At 41.6% G+C, this 23,579-nt stretch overlaps 1 pseudogene; it reads right to left on the reverse strand.

Annotated features, from left to right (window-relative positions):
- Positions 1 to 5,487: 5,487 nt before the first annotated feature.
- On the reverse strand, positions 5,488 to 10,292 carry LOC119523590 (annotated as a pseudogene).
- Positions 10,293 to 23,579: the final 13,287 nt, after the last annotated feature.

Genomic DNA, 23,579 nt, shown 5'->3' on the forward strand with positions numbered 1-23,579 from the left:
CTCCAGAAGAAAAGAGAAAAGAATTAAAAAAAGAAGCAGGACATAGATCAACTACAGAGAAAAAACTCTGCGGGTGATGGTACCAAAGTCAGAATAGTTGTAGGGTTAGGAACTGTGGCAGATTGAGTTATATACCACAGGAAAAACATGTTCTTAATCTTAACCCACATTTTTGTGGGGAAACCATTGTAAATATGACCTTTTGATGAGGTTACTTCAGTTAAGGAGTGGACAACTGAATCAGTATGGGACTTAATCCCATTACTGGAGGCCTTAGAAAGAGAAAACCACAAGGAGAAGCTGGAAGCAGGAAGTCACTAGGAACTGGGAAGAGAAAGGAGAGGATATCACCATGTAATTGGAAAGCCAAAGAACCCCAGGATTGCCAGCCAGAATGTTACTGATCCTGGGAGGATGCAAGCCTTCCAGCCTCCAAAACTGTGAGACAAATTAATTCCAGTTGTTAAAGCCAACCCACTGTGTGGTATTTGTCATAGCAGCCTGAAAACTAAGACAGGAACTACAAGTGTTAATGAAACAACAAATTTATTTGCTTCGCTAAGATCTTGTACAAATCTATATAGTAGTCAACCATCATATTTTATCAAATTTGCCTTCCTTCTTTGCTGGAAGTATAGGAGTAATACAGGGTGAGTGTACTTTTTATATTATCCATGCTTTTCATTCCTAAGTCTTTTATAATCAGTTTTATTCCTTCTAATTGAGCTTTTGATAAAGGATTTTTGTTTTACACATGGCCATGGTTTATCTTTTTGGGAAGCTATTTTTATTGGTTCTATATGTTGAATTAAACCAGTATCATTATTACCTAGGGCCTAATGCAATGCATCAATTTGTTACTTCTATGGATGATTTTCCAGCATGGTGTGCCATACCCATTTTCTTTCAGAAGGCACACAGTAACCAAATCAAGTGCTTTTTTTCCCTAGGGAGTGCCACGAACACCATCCAGAATACAGAACATGGTAGCCTTTAATTTCCCACATTTCCATTGGTTTACGGGAGAATCAAGAGAAAGTAAGAAAGCATGTTTTTCAGTTAGAGGACCAATCTGTATGGAAACCCCCTGAAATAACAACCTGTATTGATCTATCACCAGATGCAGAGCAAGCAATTCCTGAAGAAACTGCAAATAAGTAGAACCAGTATCTACCAGAAAATGCAAGGATAGGTTAGACTAAGGGAAAGTTATGGAAACATACGGTCCTCCTGTTCCCATCTCCGAGATTTCCTCAATTGGTCAATTTTGAGCTATTTGCCCATTGTTACCTAGCTGCAGGTTCGGTCCTGGGCTCTCTTGATTCCCTCACTTCTGCCATTTCTGCATGCTTGAGTCTTTCTACAATTCCTCTCCCAACATCCAGACCTTCTGCAATAATGACAATGTTTCCCCTTCTTCCTTCAATCCCTTTTAGATTAGGTCAGAGTAGGGTTATTACCTTTAGTAAGTAGGTCTGAGCAGTTAACATCGTGGTTTTTAATTTCTTTTTTTTTTCTGCTTTGTCCTTCTCTAGACTGTATCCAAACTGAGTAGTTGCTGCTAAAATTTGAGCAATAGTCTGTCCTTGCCATCCTACCGCCTTTTCCTTAACTTGAGTTTGGAGAGTTGGCAAGCGAGCCAAGAAAAAGGTGAATAGGACTAGAGAGAGATTTTGAGCTTTCCCTCAATCCATGCCAGTGAACTGTGAGAAAACCTCCACTAACCACTGATGGAAGTCAATTGGAGACTCAGCTGTTTTCTGGAAATATTGCTGGAATTTCTTCCAGCTTATCTTTAACACAAAGGCTTCAAGTACAGCCATCAGCAAACCCTCTTGATGGATTTCTAAAGTTCTTAGTTCTTCCATAGTTGTAGGGCGTAGTTGATAGTCAGCTTCCCTTAGCCATGATACCCATTTATATGCTGGGTCATGTTCCAGTACCTAATGTGTTTGCTCCATGAAATGAGTGAAGTCTGCTTGTTTCAGGATTCCCCACAGCAGTGCACATCCCCATGCATGGGGCTGTAAACTGAAAACATGTAGAATACTTCTGAAAATATCTGCAGGTCTTTCTGGGCAGAGGAAAAGAAGTCTTTAAATAAGTATTAACAGCTGGTGAGAAAGGCACATGGATGACCTGAGAGAACTGGGTAGCTTCTAAACAACGTCAGCTTCACCAGTGATCCAAATAGGAAGGGGTGATTTACCTTGCAGTGTGTCAAGAAAAACTGTAGAATTATATGGCACTTTGGTTTCTTTTCCTGTGTTGATATTTATTAGCCTAACACCTTTTATGTTTGCCTTTTTCCAAGTGACTAGTGCAGCTACTCTCTGGGTGCCTTCATACAGGGACACAGTGTTTTATCCAAGTTCTTATTTACTCCCCAATCAAATGTTTTTATCATGTCTGCTTTCCTAGCTACACGGTGTGTGTATCATAAGGGACTCTTGCAGGTGGAATCTGGGCTAAGCCACGAGGCACACAAACCTGTGCCCTCAAAGAGGGCAGGTAATTCGTTACTTTCTAGAGAAGTTGTGCCTTGTCTCTTTTCAGGAAAATCTGCTAATGAAGGGAACCACCCATCTAAAAGGTCATTGCTTCCTAATTCCCAGGAGTCTATTTGAAGCAGGGAGGGATAAAGAGACACAGGGGGAGCAGAGGGAGCTGGGGCAGCAGAGAAAGGAGAAGGACTCTGTGAAAGTGCCGTTAGTTCTAGCATTTCCTCTTCCATTTTTCTCAGTCTTTCCTTCTGGCTATCAAATCATTTTTCATTTTCCTCCTAGAATAATATTCATTCCATAAATACCAATATTTCATATACTTGGAATGAGGCCCTTCTAAGGACCCCTGCAAATAAGTTAATTTATTCAAATCAAAGGAACAGTCCTCAGGCTGTTGCAAGACTAGAGTCTCATATGTAGATCCAATCCAAATATGAGAGAGAGCTATTAGCAGTTTAAGGGAAAGACTTTCAAGCAACATTCCTATCTTCCCATAATTTTCCACCACCAAAGCTAATGGTGATCCTGATGATTTTAGAGCCCATATTACCCATGTCTACTCGATAATAAAATATTGAATTTGGAGAGGGTGGCTCACTGGCTAGTATTCCAAGAGTGGCGAACTAGAAAGGAGATTTTTATAATTCAAGGTCTCTTGCCTGACTTCTGTGTGACCATAAGAACTTCAAATGATCCATCCAATTCAGGAATGGTCAGATGGATTCTGAACTCATTGCCCAAACTAACTGTTGGGGACATATAATTAAACATAAAATCTCCTGCCAACCTGATATGCTTCTCCATAAAATGTAGAAAAGAATGAAACAATTTTATTATTGAATAAGCATTAAACCAGACTATGGTGTGCATTACAACACAGGAAATCTGCTAAAGAGATTGCAAAGACAAAAAGAACTCTTGCCTTTTTACATAAATGCTAATATGTATATATGTATATATATATATATATACACACACACACAGCTGATTCTCATTATTCTCATTATTTGCATGAATACTGAATTAGCTAACCCTGAACCATTACTCCCAGGATAAATACAGGGTTAGGTCCTGTGTTCCTCTGTTCACAAGGTTTCTGTAAAGCAATCAAAACATAACCTTGTTTTGTTGTGTTTCTGTTTAAAGACACCTTATTTAATAAATATTGTTGATTCCTTAACATTGAACTCACAGCTAACAGACTTGTAACTCATTAACTCATGTTTGAATGAATTTTATCTAACACATGTATTTTTTCCATAAGCCATATCGCAGCCTTTGTTTTCTTAGGAACACTTGACAGTACTATAGCACTATGCTTGAGGACCAATTTAAACAGCAAAATCACCAACAGAAAGCACAAAAATGCTTAAAATGTGGCACTAAACATCTTGTAAAAAGGACATTTGTTTATAGTATAAGAGATGAAACGAAGGCAGAATATCACCTTCTTCTACCTCAGCTGGCAAGGTGTAATTGGTGCAACTCAAAGTTTTTGTTGCTCTGTGCTTGTCTGCAAATGACCATGAAAGTGCAATGAGTATTGATTTGGGGGTACAAATAAATTTTAGCAAGTAGGTGAGTTTGCAAATACAGACTCCACAAATAATGAGGATTGAATGTGTGTAAGTGTGTGAGAGCATGTATATGTTAATTTATTATATGCATGTTAATTATCTTTGTCCAAAGGAAAAATAAAATAGAAAAAATTCTCACATCTTTTTAAAAAGTAGGAAGTAGCATCTTAGTGTTAAACCATATTGAAATTTACTCCTTTTACTCAGGTTAACAAAATGTATCACAAGAAAAACTAAACATTGGGCTTAACAAAAACAATACTTTAAAAACTGGCATGCAGATTTCTTTTCCCCAGGAAATAAGAGAGACAGGTAGATAGGGCACCACTCTTCTTGATGTTCATGTTTTAAGAGATGTCTCCTTGGCTTGCAAGAAAGACATTCCTGGGATATAAAACTGGGAAGAGGCTTATTTAGTTTTTGGAAAGATTTACATATATCTCAGAGGCAGAGACAGGATTTACAATTTCAAGTTCTCTAAAGGAAGTGCTAAAAGAAAAGGGAGCGGGAAAAGTTTTTCCTTTTCTGCATCAGGGAAAATTTAAAACTTATAATTTTTTTTAGGTTTGTACTTCCATTACACTAGCAAGGGCAAGTCAAGGTGACTGTCCTAGAGGGGCTGTAGTATTGAATAAATTACCCCGATAGGGACTCAGGCACAGGGAAAAAGAAAAGGCCTTAATAACTAAACCTGGAGAAAGAGGTGAGTATTAGCTCTCAGGATAGGGGCACTGTCCCATTATTATAACTAGGGCATAAGGTCACGGTTGGAGTAGCGAGAGGAATTTGATGCTGGGTTTGACAGATTTGGGATACAGCTGCTTAAATACTTCTGGTTTGGATGGGTTCTAGAATCCAGAGCAGGGATAAGCTTTCAGACAGCTTGGTACATACAGCTTCAGCTACAGGAATAAAGAGCAATTTGGGTCTAGAAACAAGGACAGTAGAAGTTGCAGGGAGACAGATTTGTGTACAAAGGCCTTATTGTTTTTAACCATATTGAAATTTGCTTCTTTTACCCAGGTTAACAAAACATATCACAAGAAAAACCAAACATTGGGTTTAACAAACAACAACAACAACAACAACACTTTTGAAAGTGGAACACATTTTTTTCAGGAACTAATATTACAAATGATCACCTCTGGGTCTGTTTACCACATGAGGAGAACAAAGTTGTCAAAATATAGCTGTGATCGACTGAACCGCTTATCTGCACGATAGTAAGGTACTTGAAATGAGTCCTAGATCAAGGTTTAAAACCATTTTAAGAGACAAGTCCCTACGTATTTTAAAGCCACTTCTGTAAGAAGTGCTTTTACTTCCTCTGACAGTCAAAGCTTAATTAGGTTGTCTATACTTACATTTTTTTTTTCTCAACATATCTTCGATTCAAAATAGTATTGTCATTGGTAATATGGTCTATATTTTGTCTGTTCTGGATGATGTGGTGCGGGACACTGATTACGTGCTTCAACTTGGTGGGCCTGGGCTGGGGGACCTGATCAGCCCCTGAGGAGGGTGGTGGGCACGGGCGACAGCGCCCTCCGCAGCCCCCCGGGCCTGGGAAAGTGAGGCCGGAGGCAGGCCCCATTTCCTCACCCAAAATAACACTGTTAGGGGAGGCTTGCCGGAGGGAACCGCCTTTTCCCCACCCCCTTATCTTGCCCGGACACTCCCCGTTGCCAGTGCAACTCCCATTACCACCAGTGCGCATACATTGTTGCCAGACACCGTTACCGGAGCAACTCTCGCCCCTTTTCAATCAACCTCCGTGCCCTCTCAGAACCAATCCAAGCCTTTAACCTCTACAGCTACCCCGCCCTCTAAACGCCCGATATAAGCTTGTACTCTCCCCTAATAAACTCTCTTGGCTTCTTCACCCTAAAAAGAACCGTGTCCCGCCTGTTCCTTTCTCGCCGCCCTCCATACTTTGCACGCCACCCCGCCGGGGACCTGGCCAAGTCCCCCGCCTCGCCCTCGCCTCCGGGAAAGAGCCCCCGCCACCGGTACCCTCCGAGCAATCCTGGGAGCCGAGGGTTCAGCAACCGGCCGCCACCCCCCCCGCAGACGAATCAACTGCGACCGCAACTGGCGCCCAACGTGGGGCCCCTGGAATTAAAAGTCCTCTCCACGCAGCGGTCCAGTAAAACCACCCGCTCGCCCGGACGCCTCTCCAGCTCCCCTTCTCCTCGCCTGCAAAGTAAGGGCCGCCTCTCCCTCGCCGCCCCGCGGAGCCGCCTCTCCCACGCTGCTCCGCGCCCGGGCCGCTCTTCCTTTCCCGCGTTAACCTAACTCTTACCCCCGACTACCTTTCGTCTTCTCTTCCTATGTCCCCCCATTCCTCCTAACACTCTTCCTCCAGTAGCTTTCCCTCTTCCCCTCCATTACTTTGCTGTGGTCCTTTGTGTCTTTGTTTCTTTGTTTCGCGCGGTGTGCCTCTTTGCGACCGCCCCCCCCAAACTGCTCTCGCTACTAGAGGCTCCTACCTTCTATTCTCGCCGTCTCCTTCGGCCTCGCGACCACGGTTTACCTCATTTTCTTTACTCAATAATCAACCCCCCTTTTTTCTTTTCTCACTCCGCTATGGGTAATCGTCTATCTGCACGCCAAGCACCCCAAGTTCGTGCTCTGGCTGGTCTCCTAGACACACATCGCTGTAAGGTGTCTGTCCGGCAGCTGCAAGTATACTGGGACCTCCTGCTGCCCTTTAACCCATGGCTCACCACTTGCCATCTTTGGGACCCTGTTACTTATGATCGCCTTATTGATCGGGTCACCAACGCCATGGAACATGAGAGCAAGCGCTTCCCTCCCGGCTTGCTCCCCACCTTAATAACCGTCCGCTCCTGCCTTCAAGGCTCCCTCCCCCCTGATCGAGGCCCCATTAAATCCAAGGAGGCCCTATCAACCCAGTCAACAGATTCAGACAGCGATACTAATGTAGACCACGATTCGGACACAGAGTCCTTAGTCGAGCAGATTAACAACGCGCTCGAAGTGACTCCCAAAAAACAAAATAACACTGAGCCTCGCCAAGATGGCGAACTTCCTCCTCCTCCTTCTTCTTCCATCGAGGGGAGGAAGTGCTCCGGCGATGACGTCAGCCCTAAGCTGGGCCGGAAACCGCAAGCACTTTACCCCGCCCTTTCACAGGGCGGAGCTAGTCCACCATCTTATGCCTTAGCCACTCCCACCGCGCCGCCGTCTTGCGACGCTTGGGGCCTCCCACTTCCGTCCCCCCCTTCGGCAAGCTCCCCCTCGGAGCCGCTACCGGCAGCTGCCGCCGCTCCTCCCACCCTGCCGACTAACAACCCCTGGCTGCCTTCTACACCTCAAGGCAACCCTTGGGGCAACGCTCCCCCTACCCCCACTCCCGCGCCAAGCCCTCTGCAAGCGCGTCCTCCTTTCTCTCGTGCCTTTCGCTGCTTTCCTCTTAACCTTACCCCCACACCACAGAAACCGTATGACTGGTATCCCATTGACTCTGATACTATCAAGCAGCTTCGCAGGGCCGTCAAGGAGGACGGGTTAGGTAGCCCATATGCTTCCCAAATACTGCAGGATCTCGGCATGGACTTTTGCATCCCCCAAGACTGGGCCTCGCTTGCCCGTTCCATTCTTAACCCCGGCCAGTTTGTTGATTGGCGTGCTCACTTCCAGGCGGAAGCAGCTAAGCAAAGTGAGCAAGACGCAGCCACTGGAGTCTATCATCACCCCGAAGCCTATCTAGGCACGGGAGCGTTTCTAAATGCGTCTGCTTATATTAATGCACCTGCCACCTTTTGGCCTATCCTTTGGGAAATCGCCTTACGAGCGTTTGCCAACTGCTCTGCCTGTCGACCTAATAAATTCACCAAGCTCTTCCAGGAGCCGAGTAAGCCTTTCGCCACCTTTGTCTCCAGAGTCGAAGAAACCTGCGCTCGAAAGAATTGTCCAGCTTGTAAGGAAACAAACGGATGCTATTTTCTCCTCGTTCGTACAAGTCCAGTACCAGCGACTCGCCACCTCTGACGCTCCCTACTCCGAGATGACAACCAACCCTCCGCAACCTCACCGCCACCGGTCAACCCGCCGACCGCGAGGCCCTTCTCGATCGCCTGAACATCGCACCAACCTCGAGCTCCAGCTTCTCTGAACCTCCAACTTTAAACCCCCCACCCTCGTCCATCCCGCAAGCAGCAAGGCCCCTGTCGAGCGCCCGGGCGCCACACCAATGCCGAGCTCCAGCCTCGCTGAGCCACCGTCAACCCCTTTTTCCCCTCCCCAGCCTCCCCCTTCCCTCATCCCTTAGCGGGCCTCTCCGGTAAGCTTCTTCCTTTAATTAGAAAAGAAGGGGGAAATGCGGGACACTGATTACGTGCTTCAACTTGGCGGGCCTGGGCTGGGGGACCTGATCAGCCCCTGAGGAGGGTGGTGGGCACGGGCGACAGCGCCCTCCGCAGCCCCCCGGGCCTGGGAAAGTGAGGCCGGAGGCAGGCCCCATTTCCTCACCCAAAATAACACTGTTAGGGGAGGCTTGCCGGAGGGAACCGCCTTTTCCCCACCCCCTTATCTTGCCCGGACACTCCCCGTTGCCAGTGCAACTCCCATTACCACCAGTGCGCATACATTGTTGCCAGACACCGTTACCGGAGCAACTCTCGCCCCTTTTCAATCAACCTCCGTGCCCTCTCAGAACCAATCCAAGCCTTTAACCTCTACAGCTACCCCGCCCTCTAAACGCCCGATATAAGCTTGTACTCTCCCCTAATAAACTCTCTTGGCTTCTTCACCCTAAAAAGAACCGTGTCCCGCCTGTTCCTTTCTCGCCGCCCTCCATACTTTGCACGCCACCCCGCCGGGGACCTGGCCAAGTCCCCCGCCTCGCCCTCGCCTCCGGGAAAGAGCCCCCGCCGCCGGTACCCTCCGAGCAATCCTGGGAGCCGAGGGTTCAGCAACTGGCCGCCACCCCCCCCCCCAGACGAATCAACTGCGACCGCAATGTGGTCCGAGAAGTGGGGTTTGAGAAGGCAGACCCTGCATTTGTGGAGGAGGGAGGTGACCATCTTGGTGCAGGGTATGTTCTATGACTCAATACCCCTGGTTGTATAAATGGAGGGCTCAGAGTTCCTTTAACTTCAATGAAATCGGGTAAAAGGGCTTGTAATGGTGAGAAGAGCTGTGCTTATAGGTGGATTTCCATGTTCAGGTGGAGCAAATCCTAAAGGAGGATACTTCATATAAAGAGGCATCTGGGCAATAATATGTCCATGGGGAGGGCTGTAGAACAGAGTTCACTGGCGGATGTGAATCTTGGCTATAAAGCTTGGTACCTACAACCAGGGAAAATGTGGCTTTAGATAGTTTATTGGAGGTGGAAGTGCAGGGTTGTGCATAATGTTTCTGTGGAGGTATCAGATGATAATTCCATATCACTAGTTGTCTGATATTCAGCATGATGATGAGCAGGTGCAGGGAAATGAGGTTGTGGTTCTCAAGCACCTGAATTTGAGTCATTATGAACATGAACAGTTATTTTCTTGTTGAAATATGAAAGGTTTTTTGACACTCAGTTTCCTGACTTACGGAAGGAGGTGGATGTGGAACCGTGGACAATTCTGTGGGAGGAGCATGAAAATCCTCATGTGGCTGATTATAGGATTCATCTGGCACATGCTGCAAAGGAGGTGGCGGTTTCATGATGTGCTGTTTGGTGGAAAAAGGTTCCTATGTTGCTTGTCTGATGGCGTTACAAAAATGATCCGGGATTTCAGTTTGTGTTGAGGCGATAAGGAGGATGAACATTTTCAAGTTAAGCACAGGTAACAGGTTTTTCAGCTGTCACATGGCGGTGGTTGACATGAGCCTGTAAGTCTTTTTGAGACAAATATGTTCTTTTGCACCCTTGAACGATGTTACACATGACAAGAGATCCTTGTGTATGCTTCTCAATTCCCTTCACAGGATTACAACAGGCTGGACACATCTTATCTCCATTTTTTCCATGTAAACTAGCACAGCCATAGCAAAAAGCATGCTTGCATGGAATCATCCGCCCATAGATTTTAATCGGTAATTCACATTTGTCACAGAAGTGAATTGGCGTATCATCCTTTTCACCTAAGATATTTATCTGGAAGTCCCAAAAAAGGTCTTCCATAAATCTTCGCTGATTTCTAAATGGTTCGCCCCCACTACATTCATACCGTTCTTCTTCACTGCGATCGGAACCTTCAGCACGCTCCATGTTTCTGCTCGCAAGGCACAGTGGGAGCTGGAGCAGAAGTCAACAATGTGGGAACTCAGGGGGCACATGCGCCTTACCGTCTCAAGTCCAAGAGTGGAAATGCAACAAGGTTGCCCGTACCAGTTTTGACCTCCAAGGGCTTCCTTCTTTTTCTCTCTTACCCACCCCTATTACATTTAGGGAGTAAGGCAGAGGCAGAATATGAGAGGAGCTTCAGTTTTGAGATTGCTAAGGCTGCAGTGGTTCAAGAAAAAGTAGCTTTTCAGTGTGGGAAAAGAGACCAACTGGAATAGCGGAAGGGAAGTGCATGCGCAGTAGTACCTAAAGGATTGCTTGACGCCGTCCATCCACAAAGCTTTTGTACAGTGGAATTCTCTGCTATTTTGAGGTAAAAGTCCACCCATCATATGAAATGTTCAAGTAGAGACTGGAAATCTCTTCAGCAATGCTGTAGATTTTGCTTCTCAAACTTACCCCCAATGGTGGAAAAGAGTAAACTTTACTGTAACTGTGAGGGTGAGGGGCAATGCTGTAAGTCCTATATGAAAGCAAGACATATCTTTGAATTCTTGTACTTTATCTTAAAATTATATGAATATAACAACCTGTTTCCAAATGTGTCTATTCATTTTAATAAAAAATACTGCTTTAATTACTTAATTAAATTACTGAATTTCTCCCTTTCCCTCAAGTTTTTGAGTAACATTGACATCCCAGTAAAATGTGCCAGGATGTGTGCGCACTTCTCTATCTTCCCTTAGTCTTGGTGCCCAAGTTAGTAATGCACGTTACAACTCCTATCTTGGATACAATATCATCCACTAGGACCTGGAAATCTTTTTTTTATTTACAGAACCCTTTATAACAGCATTTTTTTATAAGAGTATTTATCTGTGAATGGAAGTTCAATTTTAAAAGCCCCAACAAACAAGGAGATGGTTAATCACACTATAAAATGCCTTCCCATATCAAAACAATTATTTTGGTTCTTTAAATATTACTTTCCCTTGGTGATTTGATGTATGTTTTATACGTTGTTAACAGCAAATCTTGGAAAAGAAACCTAAGTAAAATCAAAACATAAAGTTAAAGGGCAAATAATCAGTAATGATCACTCAAATGTAATACAAAACATATTAGAAATGATCCTGTCCTTTCAGGGAAACATAAGGCTGGATTAACAGAAATTCTATTTGTACCCATCTTTTGGGAACCTACATCTGCTGTAAAGTGAGTTCCACCCTTCCTGTGATTGTCTCATTCAATATTGTCTAGAGTAAGTGCTCTCATTTTCATTTTCAAATTAATTTTGCAAAGGCAGCAATGAACTACTGTACCCAATGTGCCAAATATATGATTAAAAAGCAATTGAATGGCAGGTCAGAGCTGGAAATTGCCCTCATTAAGTAGATCATCCACGTCTGCTGAAAGGCCAAGGCACAGTCAAAGCTGACCTTTGCCAAATAAAAAAGACGAAGTCAGTAGGGATGCTGCACCAGGTTGAAAATGCTATCGAGAAAAGAAAAACAAATTAAAAGCCATAAAAATATTTTTATTGTATCCATTTAGATATCAGAATTGCTGAAGTGTACAGCTGGATTAGAATAGTTTTTCAACAATACCATGGTTGATGCTGGGGTTTTGGAGAGATGATGAAAAATTGGGAGTTGATAAATTGTTACATTTGCTGACACTTTATAAAAGTAAAAAATAGCCACATGGAACATTTTGTCAGAGAGAGTGAGCAAGCAAGTGAGAGAGAGAGAGCGTGTGCACACCTGAGATAGGGGAAAAAAGAATAAGAGACAGACCTCTTTTGATGTCAGCAGTCATTATGAAGCTGACAGCTGGTTGAAAGAAGGAATCCAGGCAGAAGCTGAGAGAAAAAAGACCTCTCTTTTTTACCATTTCTTAATTGATGAGTTCCTGAGAAGTTGCATGTAAATAGGCACAAGTTTTCTCAACCTAACCTACAATATCATTTCAAAACTGCTTTGTCTTCATTTTGAATTCATCATCTGTGGGAAGAGGACCTTGCAATTCAGTATGCGTCCTTATTTCTGCAAAATAATCCTGCTTGAAATAAAGTGTTTTTAAAGCCTCTACATTCAGAGGGATAGAGCTGCTCAGAGTGAGGTAGGAGTGAAGGAGCCCAGAGTCTTACCTCCTTAGCACTCCCTTGCCTCTGGCCACCCCCTCTCCCCTCCCCCATGCATGTAACTATATTTTATTCATTTTCAGTACTGTAGTATATTGTATGAATATATTATAATTTAAACATTCTCCTGTTGATAAATATTTGATTTGTTTGCAATTTTTGCAATTACAAAGTGTTAATATGACACATTCTCATACATGTCTCCTGTTTTACATGGTCATGGATTTCTCTAGGGTATTTATATAGAAGTGGTACTACTGTATCATAGATAATGAGCATTTTCAAATTTTACAAAGTGTTCTTACCAGTTTTCTGTTGCTGCCATAAAAAAAACTATCACAAATTTAATGGCTTAAAATTCCACAAATTTATTATCTTACAGATTTGTAGGCCAGAAATCTGACAAGGGTCTTGCCAGACTAAAATCATATGTCAGCAGGGTTGTATACCTTTTGGAAGCTTTTGAGGAGATTCTATTCCCTTACTCATTCAAATTGTTGGCAGAATTAATTTCTTTGTTGTAGTAGGCCTAAGGTCTCCATTTTCTTGCTTGTTGTCATCTAAGGGTCTTTCCCAGTTTGCAGATCTGCATTTGCTGTCTGCGTTTCTTGGCTCATGGTGGGTCAAGTCCCTCTCACTGTGGCAATCTCTCCTGACCCCCACCCATGCCTGCCCCCTCCCTCTCTCTCTCTCTCCAGCTTGTAAAGGTTTTTCATTTTTCTGCAAAGTCCCTTTTGCCATGAAATGAAACATAGCCACAGGCTTTGGAGAATTTGATGTGGACATCTTTGATGGGCAGGGACGGTGGTTGCATTATTCTGTCTACCATACCTACCTTATGTGATTGTTGTAAAGAATGTATAAACTAATGCATGTGAAGAGCTCAGTGTAGTTTTGACATGTAGTAAACACTCAATAAGTGTTAATTATTTAAAGTACTTACACTGGCAAAATGTGCATTTCTGCCTTCAGGTTTTTTTTTTGTTGTTGTTACAGAAGTTGTAGGTTTAGAGAAAATTCATGCAGAAAGTTATGGGGTTCCCATATACCCCAACTCACACACAGAGTTTTTGCTATTATTAACACTGCATTAGTGTGGACCATTTATTACAATTGATGAAAGAATATTATTATAATTATACCATCAAATATAGTCCATAGTTTATGTTAGGGTTCACTGGTTGAGTTGTACAGTTTTATGGTTTTTAAATTTTTTATTCTGGTAACATATATACAACTTGAAATTTCCCATTTTAACCACTTTCAAATATATAATTCAGTGGTGTTAATTATATTCATGATGTTGTACTGCCATCACTGCCATCCATTACCAAAACTTTTCCAACACTCAAGCAGAAACTCTCTCTCAATCTCTCTCTTTTTTTTTTTTTTGGTATATTTCTGTGACCAATTTTACTATCTACTTGCACAAACCTTTAAAATTTTTAAGCTATGAAATATTTTGAGCTTATGCCCAAGCTTATATAATATTATATACATATATTTATATATAAAAATAAGCATATAATAGTTGAGAGGAGTGATGCCCTACACAGCTTACTGTGTTTTCCCAAAATGGACTTTCATTGAAGTAGCATATTAAAAATGGTCTTGGTATTTTTCAGCATATAGGACATCTTCATTCAAATACATGTCTAAAGATATGAGGTGATGATGTAAGAAATCTAAGGAAGATTTGTTTGGTATGGCCCCAAAAAGTAAAATTAATATCAAGGAGTACAAGTTATAAGGAAGCTAATTTTTACCTCAAAAATATCACTATTGTCCATGGCAGTAAGGGCTGTTTAAGTTGTCAGACCCCAGACCTTTGGTGCAATGGAACTAGGTTCTCATGAAGGTTTGGTTAAACTATTCTAGATTCTGAGATACTGAGCTCTTGTGTATAACCTGGTCAGTCCCTGGAACTTCAGGTATCTATATGACACCTGAGACTGAGAGCTAGAGTTCGGTAGCTATGAATGTCAACATTACCCCATACAGCAAATGTTAAAGAGTCTGAAAAAGAGATCAGCCTTCAATTAGAGATACAAAGGATATGGCCTCAGTTAGGACCCAGGTGAATCAGACTAAAGGTTAGAGAATGATATTGACTGTATTTTAAAACTTCAACTTCTGTGTGAGACCATAGGTAGAGATGTTTATTTGGTGGAAAATCTTTATTTTCTGTAGCACGCTATATGATTTAACTTGCGTGGTCAGTTTATTCAAATACCATAATTACATGGAACCTTGAATAGGGAGTGAGATCTGATTTGTTTGTAACACTTAGTGTGAAACCCCAATACATCCCAGAGTAATTTGGGCAGAGGATAAAGAAGTATTTGAAAAGCCCCCTTGAGGGACTGGGGAAAAATGTGTAAATATTAAATTTACCTACCTAGGGAATTTCTTATGTTCTTGAAAACATTGGAGACTACCAATTTGGTGGGCTGAGCCCTTGATCTTGGGGCTTGCCCTTATGAAGCCTGTTGCTGCAAAGGAGAAGCTACGTCTACATATAATTGTGCCTAAGAGTCACCCCCAGAGAACCTCTATGATTGCTTAGATGTGGCCCCTCTCTCTAAGCCAACTTGGCAAGTGGTCTTGCTGCCCTCCTCCCTATGTGGGGCATGACTCCCAGGAGTGTAAATCTCCCCAGCAACGTGGGACATGACTCCCGGGGATGCGTCTGAACCTGGCATCATGGGATTCAGAAAGCCTTCTTGACCAAAAGGGGGAAAAGAAACAAAACAAAGTAAAGTTTCAGTGGCTGAGAGATTTCAAATGGAGTCAAGAGGTCATTCTGGAGGTTATTCTTATGCATTATATAGATACCCCTTTTTAGTTTTTAGTGTATTAGAATAGCTAGAAGGAAATACCTGAAAATGTTGAACTGCAACCCAGTAGCCTTGTTTCTGGAAGACAAGGGTATAACTATGTAGCTTCTATGGTGTGACCATGTTACTATAGAAAACCTTGTGGCTCACACTTCCTTCATCCAGTGTATAGACAGATGAGTAGAATAATGGGGACAAAAAGTAAATGAAAAATAGGGGGCAGGGAGATGGGTTGTTTTGGGTGTTCTTTTTTACTTACTCTTTTTTTATTTTAATTTTTATTAATTTTTTGGAGTAATGGAAATGTTCAAAAATTGACTGTGGTGATGAATGCACAACTATGTGAAGATACTGTGAACAACTGATTGTACACTTTGGATGATTGTTTGGTATGTGACTATATCTCAATAAAATTGCAAGGGGAAAATTTTTCATTTTAAAGAGAATTAAATACTCTCGTGGTAAAGGAGGTGCTGCTTCTCATATTTTAACAGGAAACAAAAGTCTGAATTAGTGCTTGTTTGCTTACATGTATATTAAAAAACAAACACAGAAACCTCTTAGCAACATTTTCTGCACAAAGTTCAAATAGTTGGTTGATCAGGAATGAAATTTAATTAATTAAATGATTATTTAGTCTGTGGTGTAAGGCTACATCCAAACCAATTGGTAGAAATTTTAGAAAAATAATGAGTCATGAGTGTTTATGGAGTTCACCCTGTGTGGTACAAGAGATGTAGATGATTCTAGAGCTGCTCTTGTAGATTTTATACTCTTGTAGGGGCGTGTAGTTGGCATTTGTTAGTTGTCTTTCCAAAATCAATTCTCCAAACCTCTTTCTAACAATATGCTGACTTTCTTTCTGGTATTCACCTCTCTTCTTGGCAGGCCACATCCTTCATGGTAAGCCTACTCTACTCCATGCTCTAGGAGTGGTTCCTAGACTTAATGGAGCCTAATGACTTAAGCCATTGCACCCCAGCCAAGGTGAATTTTAGTACTCTTGTTTGGAATACTGGTAAGAAGTTTTGTGTCTCCCTCCGGATGTAAATATGAACATATATAGTCTTGATTTTGACTGGCAGCTATATGATTACCAGGAGAGGAACTAGACTTAGGATGAAGTTGACCCTGAGGATGGCAGAGCAGAGAGATGTAAAGAAAGTCCTTGAAGACATCATTGAGTTACTGGATCAATCAATATCTGGATGTTCCAATTACATAAGAAAATAAATCCCCTTTATTGTGTAACCCAGTTTGCGATGGGTTTTCTGTTCTTTTCAGCATAAAGTTTATCTGATCCATACATATATTCATAAATCAACTACCTAGATATATTCATAAATCAACTAAAGAACAATAAAGGAAATAAATAATGAAGTGTTGAATATAGTAAAAATAGATACTATAGACCAGTGGTTTTTAAAGTGTCCCTGGACCAGTATTAACTGGAAACTTACTAGAAATGCAAATTTTAGGGCCCCACGTCAGAGCTACTGTATAGAACTCCGGGGGTGAGGCCTAGCAATCTTTTTTTTTTTTTTTTTGAAGCCCTCCAGGGGACTCTGATGCACGCTAAAGTTTCACAACCATTACTCTAGAAGTTTGGGAAAAGAGGACTATTATTTATTGAATAGTCTTGGAAGACATCATGGAAAAGGTGAGATTTCAACTAGATATCAGAGCACAGTGGGCTTTTGAAAAGGAGGCTCGTGGGCCAGAATGAATAAAGGCACTGAGGTAGGAATGAATATGGTACTTATGGTACATTATCTGGCTAATTGTGTCTCCAATGAAATAGTGAAGAATTATAATTGCATCGGTTTAGTAGGGTGGGAGAGAGTGAGTGGCTGAGATTCTATTTTTATTTTTGTCACATTACTCTCATTTCATCCAAACTCATTGATAACCTGAACAATAGAACACAAATCTTAAGAGCACCAAGTCATGGAATGGTATTGGTCTAGTCCTACTTGCTGTGGCTTCTGAAGGACAGAGAAAACTTCCTGGACTTCAAAAATATATTTGCAGAGAGTGACTTTTTTCTTCTTTTCAAAATCTGAATTTAACCTGCCCTGGCTTTATGAAATGTTAGGTGCAGTTCCTTATCTTATTCCTCTTCCCTTTCCATATTTTGTGGGAGAAGTTTACAGCTTAAATAATGATGTCATGTCCAAGCTTGTACATCACCCACCCAAACTGCCAGCTCTGTTTGATAATATATGCTTGGATGGAAGTCTTTACATTCCACCCTTTTCCCTAAAGCACTATGAACCATGTGTAATGATGCAGCCTGTGGAATTATGGAATGGAAAAGCTGACTTTGGCTCAGAGAGAGTACTGGAAAATAAGAGGCAAGCATTTTTTTTGTTTTGTTTCTTATTTTGGGGGGAATTTTTTTTTGAGACAAACATTTTAAAGCTAAAATGCTAATGGCTGCAAAAGACAAACACTAGACCTTAAAGTGTAACTCTTTTTCAAACTCGTCCAGATCTAAGGTTATGGTGGTGGTGGTGATGGTGATGATGATGATGGTGGTGGTGGGTGCATAAGTGAAAATGGGGCAAGTGGAGGAGAGGGTTTTAACCTAACGATGCAAATAACTTTTCCTTATTGATAGCCAGTTTTGTGCTAAGGTGTGCCAGAGAGTGAATAAGCATTTCTAGAGCAAAGGCACTGCCTGGCGTATTTAGTCATTATTTAATTAGTCTTGATAATGTGGCTTCATTTTAGAGAGAATTTAATTTAATGGTCTTGATATTGCATGACCTTGGTATGGAAAAGACACTTGTCTCTGCATGTGTAAAATGCAAATAATTGAAGTGGCTTTGGAGCTGGGCCAAAAAGTCCTCAGCAACAAACTAAGTTTACTTTAAATCTGCTGGCTTTGCAGGTCGAATTGAAGGATGGCTGAGACAAGCAATGTATTTCCCCTCTGCGACTTTGGGAGGACAATTCAGCTAATGAATCACCTCTTGCTTGTTCAGAAAGAATGACCCATCATTTGACTTACTTTGAGGATCTAAAATTTAATTTTTTTCCTTTTTTGTGGGAATAAGTTAAGGGGGTAATTATAGAAGAAAATGGTCAAATCATAGGACACTAGTGAGTAATAGGGCTGGAGAAGTCATTTTGACCTCACACTTTGCTTGAAGGAGCAACTTAGAGCTGTGCGAGGGTGTTCCCTGTTAGGACAATTTCTGCAGGTTGGAATGGTTTCCATGGCCACATGCTGGTGGAAATTTGAATTTCTAATAATTTCTTGGAAGAGGTGGTATGTTTTGGTAGCCATAATACTGGCCCAAATATTGCTGCCTGTTATCCCAGAGCCTCTGATCAGTTTTGCTAGCTCTAATCTGCGATGCTTTGGAGGTTTGGGGGATGCATATGTATGCTGATTCCTTCCTTGCTTTGGAGGTATATTAGTTAGGGTTCTCTAGGGAAGCAGAATCAACAAGAGATATCTATTAAGTAAGATTTATAAAAGGGTCTCAGGCAGCTGTGAGTATGCATGAGTCCAAATTCCATAGGGCGGACAGCAGACTGGCAACTCCAATGAAGATGTTTGATGAACTCCTCAGGCAGCGAACTGGCAACTCCAATGAATGTGTTTGATGAACTCCTCAGGCAACGAACTGGCAACTTTGATGAACTGTTTAGGAATTGCTAAGCTGGTCATCCGAAGAAGGGAAGGTCCTCTGTCTGTCTCATTTAAAAGTCTTCAACTGATTAGATTAAATCCAGCTGATGGTATTCTCTCATTGTGGAAGACACACCCTTCCTTGATGTAAACAGTCACAGCTGCAGCCAATTGACTGATGATTTAATAAACCAGCTTTCTGGTTTATTAACCAGCCACAAATGTCCTTGCAATAACGATTAGGCCAGTGCTTGCTTGACCAGACAACTGGGTACCATCGCCTGGCCAAGTTGACACATGAACCTAACCATCACAGAAGCCTTGAAGCCCTAGTATATTTCTAATTTGCTTTTTTAAATATTCCATTTCTGGTTTCATTTTCAATCTGAAATGCATCTTTAGTGTTAGCTGTTTCAAGCTAAAGGAAGATATATAGTTGAAACATCCTGAAGTCTCTTTTATGAAGTTTTTAAAGTAAAATAAGGTTCTCTTTCAGCCAACATAACCATGAGACAGCTAACATGTATTTATTGCACTTCTACTAGTTATTAGAGACTGTGGAAGTAAGAGTGAGGATACACAGATATTAAACATCTAGATTATGTCTTCACTCAACTGGTTTACGGACTTTATTATTATGTTTCTTTTACAAAATTTTCTGGTTATTTGTTGCAGTGTCTCTAACAGCCCAGAGACTTAGATGGCAGTCCTGTCTCTTCACTTTCTTATCTGTATGCTTTTGGGTAAGTCTTACTCTCCCTTAGTGTCAATTAACTCAACCATAAACTAGGGATAGCACTTGATGTTCCTTCTCACAGACTTTCTATAAGTGTAGGTGTTGGTCCTAGCTTGAGCCTAAGCTGGTATTACCCTACTAATCAGATATATCTAGGCATATCTGGAAAGACTATGAGGCAGATTTGCCATGATTCAGTTGTTATAAATGACCACTGAGTCTCTTTGAAAGAACTAAGAAAAAAGGATTTGGGCACATGAACTTGCTATAGGACTAGTGCAAGGAAACCACAGTAAAAGAAATAGCAATGTCTTGATAAGTATACTGAAAGCCCAAGGAAAAAGGACAGTTGGAGCACTTTGGTCTAAGCAGCGGGCCAGAACAACCTCTTTTGAAATTGTAGGGGGAAAATGGGAGAACGAAATCACTTTTGGGAGAAATAAGCAGAGAGTCACAGCAAGAGAGGCAATGAAAAGCACTGGAAGATTGGGTTCCAGTGTCCTTCTCACCATCAAGAGAGAGGTACTGCGTATTACTTATCCCCAATACTGTGAAGTTTGCCCAGTGGTGTCCACTGATCCTTTCTGCTGTGTAGATAGTAATTGAGAGGCCTTGATATAAGATTCAGTCAAAATAACCTGACAGATGTGCCCAAGTTTTTAAGGTAAATGGGTCTCTTGTCAGTCTGTCTTTTGCCCAGAGGTTGTGCTCAGGGTGGAAGGACAGAATGGTGACTGGCTGATCAGGGCACAGCTTAACTCTTGGGTATGGAGCAGAGAGAAGTATAGCCAACACAGATTCCTCTTATAGTTAGCTCTCCTCTATGTTGTGCTCTTTTTGGAGGCATGCATGTAGCCAAGCAGCCCATTAGCTTGATCCACAGGCTGAGACCTCAGGTCCCTGGATTAGATAGCTTTGTCTTTCCTCCTCGAATTAGAACAACTTATGAGAAGGTGGTAAGACCTGATGATTTTACTTGAGTCTCTCTAGTGTGGTGGATCAGGGCACTTGAGCTAATTAGCCATGGGTCCTGAGTGAGGCATATGCAACATGGACAGGAACATCTCTGTGGGAAAGAAGTTGGCTTCTGCTCTTAGGAGTTAAAGAGAAATATGAGTATGAGAAGGTAGGTAGGTAGGTCTCATTATTGAAGGCCTTACAGAAATATTGACCATACATTCCAGTTTGCCAGGGACAATCCCATTTACACCTGTAGTTCTGGTATAACTATTTATAGCACACCCTTTTTACTCTCCCAAATCTCAAAGTTGGGATTATAAATTATATGGCAAGGAGTTTACTTGAGGTTGTTTTGTCCTCTTGAATTCCCGATGCTGTTCTGCTAGCTGGCCCTTCAAGGGACAATTACTTCACCTTGTCTCCATGTACTCCCTTTCTGTAAGGTCCTTCTTCTCCCATCTGCTCTTTTATCCTCTTCCTTCCTCCCATCCCATGATCTTGGGAAATTCTTTATGTCTGGGGCTTTTTTTCTTTTTCTTTCTTTCTTTCTTTCTTTCTTTCTTTCTTCCTTCCTTCCTTCCTTCCTTCCTTCCTTCCTTGCCTATTGAGATTGTTTAACCTGAGAATGGCTTTTTACCAAGTTGCAGTACCTCTACTGCTTGATTGTTTTTTATGTTCTTTACCTATTTTGGAATTTGATGAGCTACATATACAAACAAGAGGAATCACCTCTCTGTTCACCTGGGACTCAGCCTTGCTATGTCAGTTACATAATGGCTCTAGAATCCAGGCTTCATGAAATTTAGTGCTGGCCACCTACTACAGTGGTCCAGGCCTGAGGGATGGTTGTTAGAAAGGCTGTCCAGTTGTGCCAACATCACTGCAGCAAATATTGATGGCAATTTTTAGCCAAAGCAATGTGTACCATTGTTCCTTAAGGAAATGGAAGAAAATAAAAGTAGAAGATAAAAGTTCCCTGGACATCACAAGGAAAGTCTGATCATACCACCTGAACTTCTGCTGATAAAGCCCAGTTAGCTAATGTTGGGCTTAGCCCACTCACACCTTTCCAGATTAGGATAGTGAAACCAATAGCCTTATATCTATTGGTTTCCTATTCATCTTCATATCTTTCAGTTTTTATATTGCTGGAGTATGAAGACAGTTAAATACAAGAGCAATTTTATAGGTTTTTCAGGGCACTGATGTCATCCGGAGGTGGCATACTTCACTTACGCAGCATGTGTGAAGAACAGAATCAGCACAAATCACAGAGAAATGCAGTTAATATTTTATGAATTCATAAATCCAGAGCTATGCCTAACACTGGGACCTCCAATGGAAATCTTCAGCCTTATAAGAGTTTGGGCTAGGAGCTAAAATACATCCGCATGCAAATCCAAACCATGGAGAATAACTGAACACATTTCTGTGTGGAGATTTGTCAATGTGCTCTTGTGAAACAGCCTCATAACGGGACTTTGATTTGCCACCTGCTAGTTGCCCACACAATGTGCAGTATCTAGGACAGTAAACCTGTTCAGTTCAATCCTCAGTGTTTAGTGATAAGAGAAATAATCCTGTAAATTTTAGTTTTAATTGACAGACATTATCTCACGTGATTTCTTAAGCCTTTGTCCTTATTTTATGGATGAGAAAATTGAAGCTAACCAATGTTAAATAAATTGCTCACAGTCATGAAGCTACAAAGCCAAAGAATTGGACTTTTTGACTCTATGGCCAATTTTCTTCCTACAACATCTCATCATCTATAAAAGAATCCAGTAAAATTCACCCACCTCTTATTACCTCTGCATACAGACAGTCTTCATAGACGGTGACATACATGTTCACAAAGTACAGAGAAGAGGATGGTTGTGGGAGGGGCCCACATGTTATATTCAGTAGAGAAGTATTTAATACAAGTTGTAACTTTCTTTCAATTACACATCACTCCTAGGGGGAATAGTCAGGCCTCTGTTTTCCATCTAATGGGTTAGGCTATTTTGTACAACCACAGTGAATTTCTGGCAACCAAGGCTGACAGGGTTGCTGACTCTGATTTAAAGGGACTGTGGAGGTTGGCATCCTTAAACATTAATATAAGGTTTATTCTTTATTTTATTTCTACTGAGATCTCTACTCGAGATTTATTTTTTAATTTTGTATTTTGAAATAATTATAGACTCTCAAGAAGTTATAAAAATAGTACATAAAATCCTGTGTACTCCCCCAATGGTAATATCTTACATAAGTATAGTATAATATCAAAACCAGGAAATTGATATTGGTACAATACTGTTAACGAGACTACAAGCCTTATTCAGATTTTACCAGTTCTTTACATGCATGTGTGTGTGCATGTGTAGTCCTATGTAATTTTATCTCCCCTAGGTTTATTCTTTTGGTTTAAGGCTCTTATCCCTAATGTGATGCATCCCACCCACCTTGGAGAGATAGTGTGTTGTGTTAGAATGAGCATGGACTTTGGAAGCTGACAAGCCTGAGTATGAATCCTAGCTCAGCTATTTCTTACGTGTGTGACTATGATTTTTGGCAAAAAAAACTCTCTGGGCCTGTTTTCATCTATTTGAAATGGGGATAATAGCACCTGATTTATAGGGCTTTTGTGAAGATTAAATGGGCTAATGTATGTAAAGTAATGGTACATGTTAATATTCAGCAAATGATGTTTCCCTTTCTCTTTTCTCTTCCTTGAGTATGGTAGCATTTTAAGCTATTCTTAGTTCCTTATACCTCTGGTGCTTTCTTATGAAGTACAGATTTTGGTGGAAGAAGGTAAGAAGTGTATGAAAGCATGGTGTATCTAAATGGAATGGGGGAGAGACAAGTTCCCATAAGAGGAAGGATGGTGGTGCTGTAGACAAACCTGACCAATTTTACAATTTCATCTGACACTAATCATGTTTCAGGTGGT

The sequence above is a fragment of the Choloepus didactylus genome, chromosome X (assembly GCF_015220235.1).
Source record: "Choloepus didactylus isolate mChoDid1 chromosome X, mChoDid1.pri, whole genome shotgun sequence".
Lineage (NCBI taxonomy): Eukaryota > Metazoa > Chordata > Mammalia > Pilosa > Megalonychidae > Choloepus > Choloepus didactylus.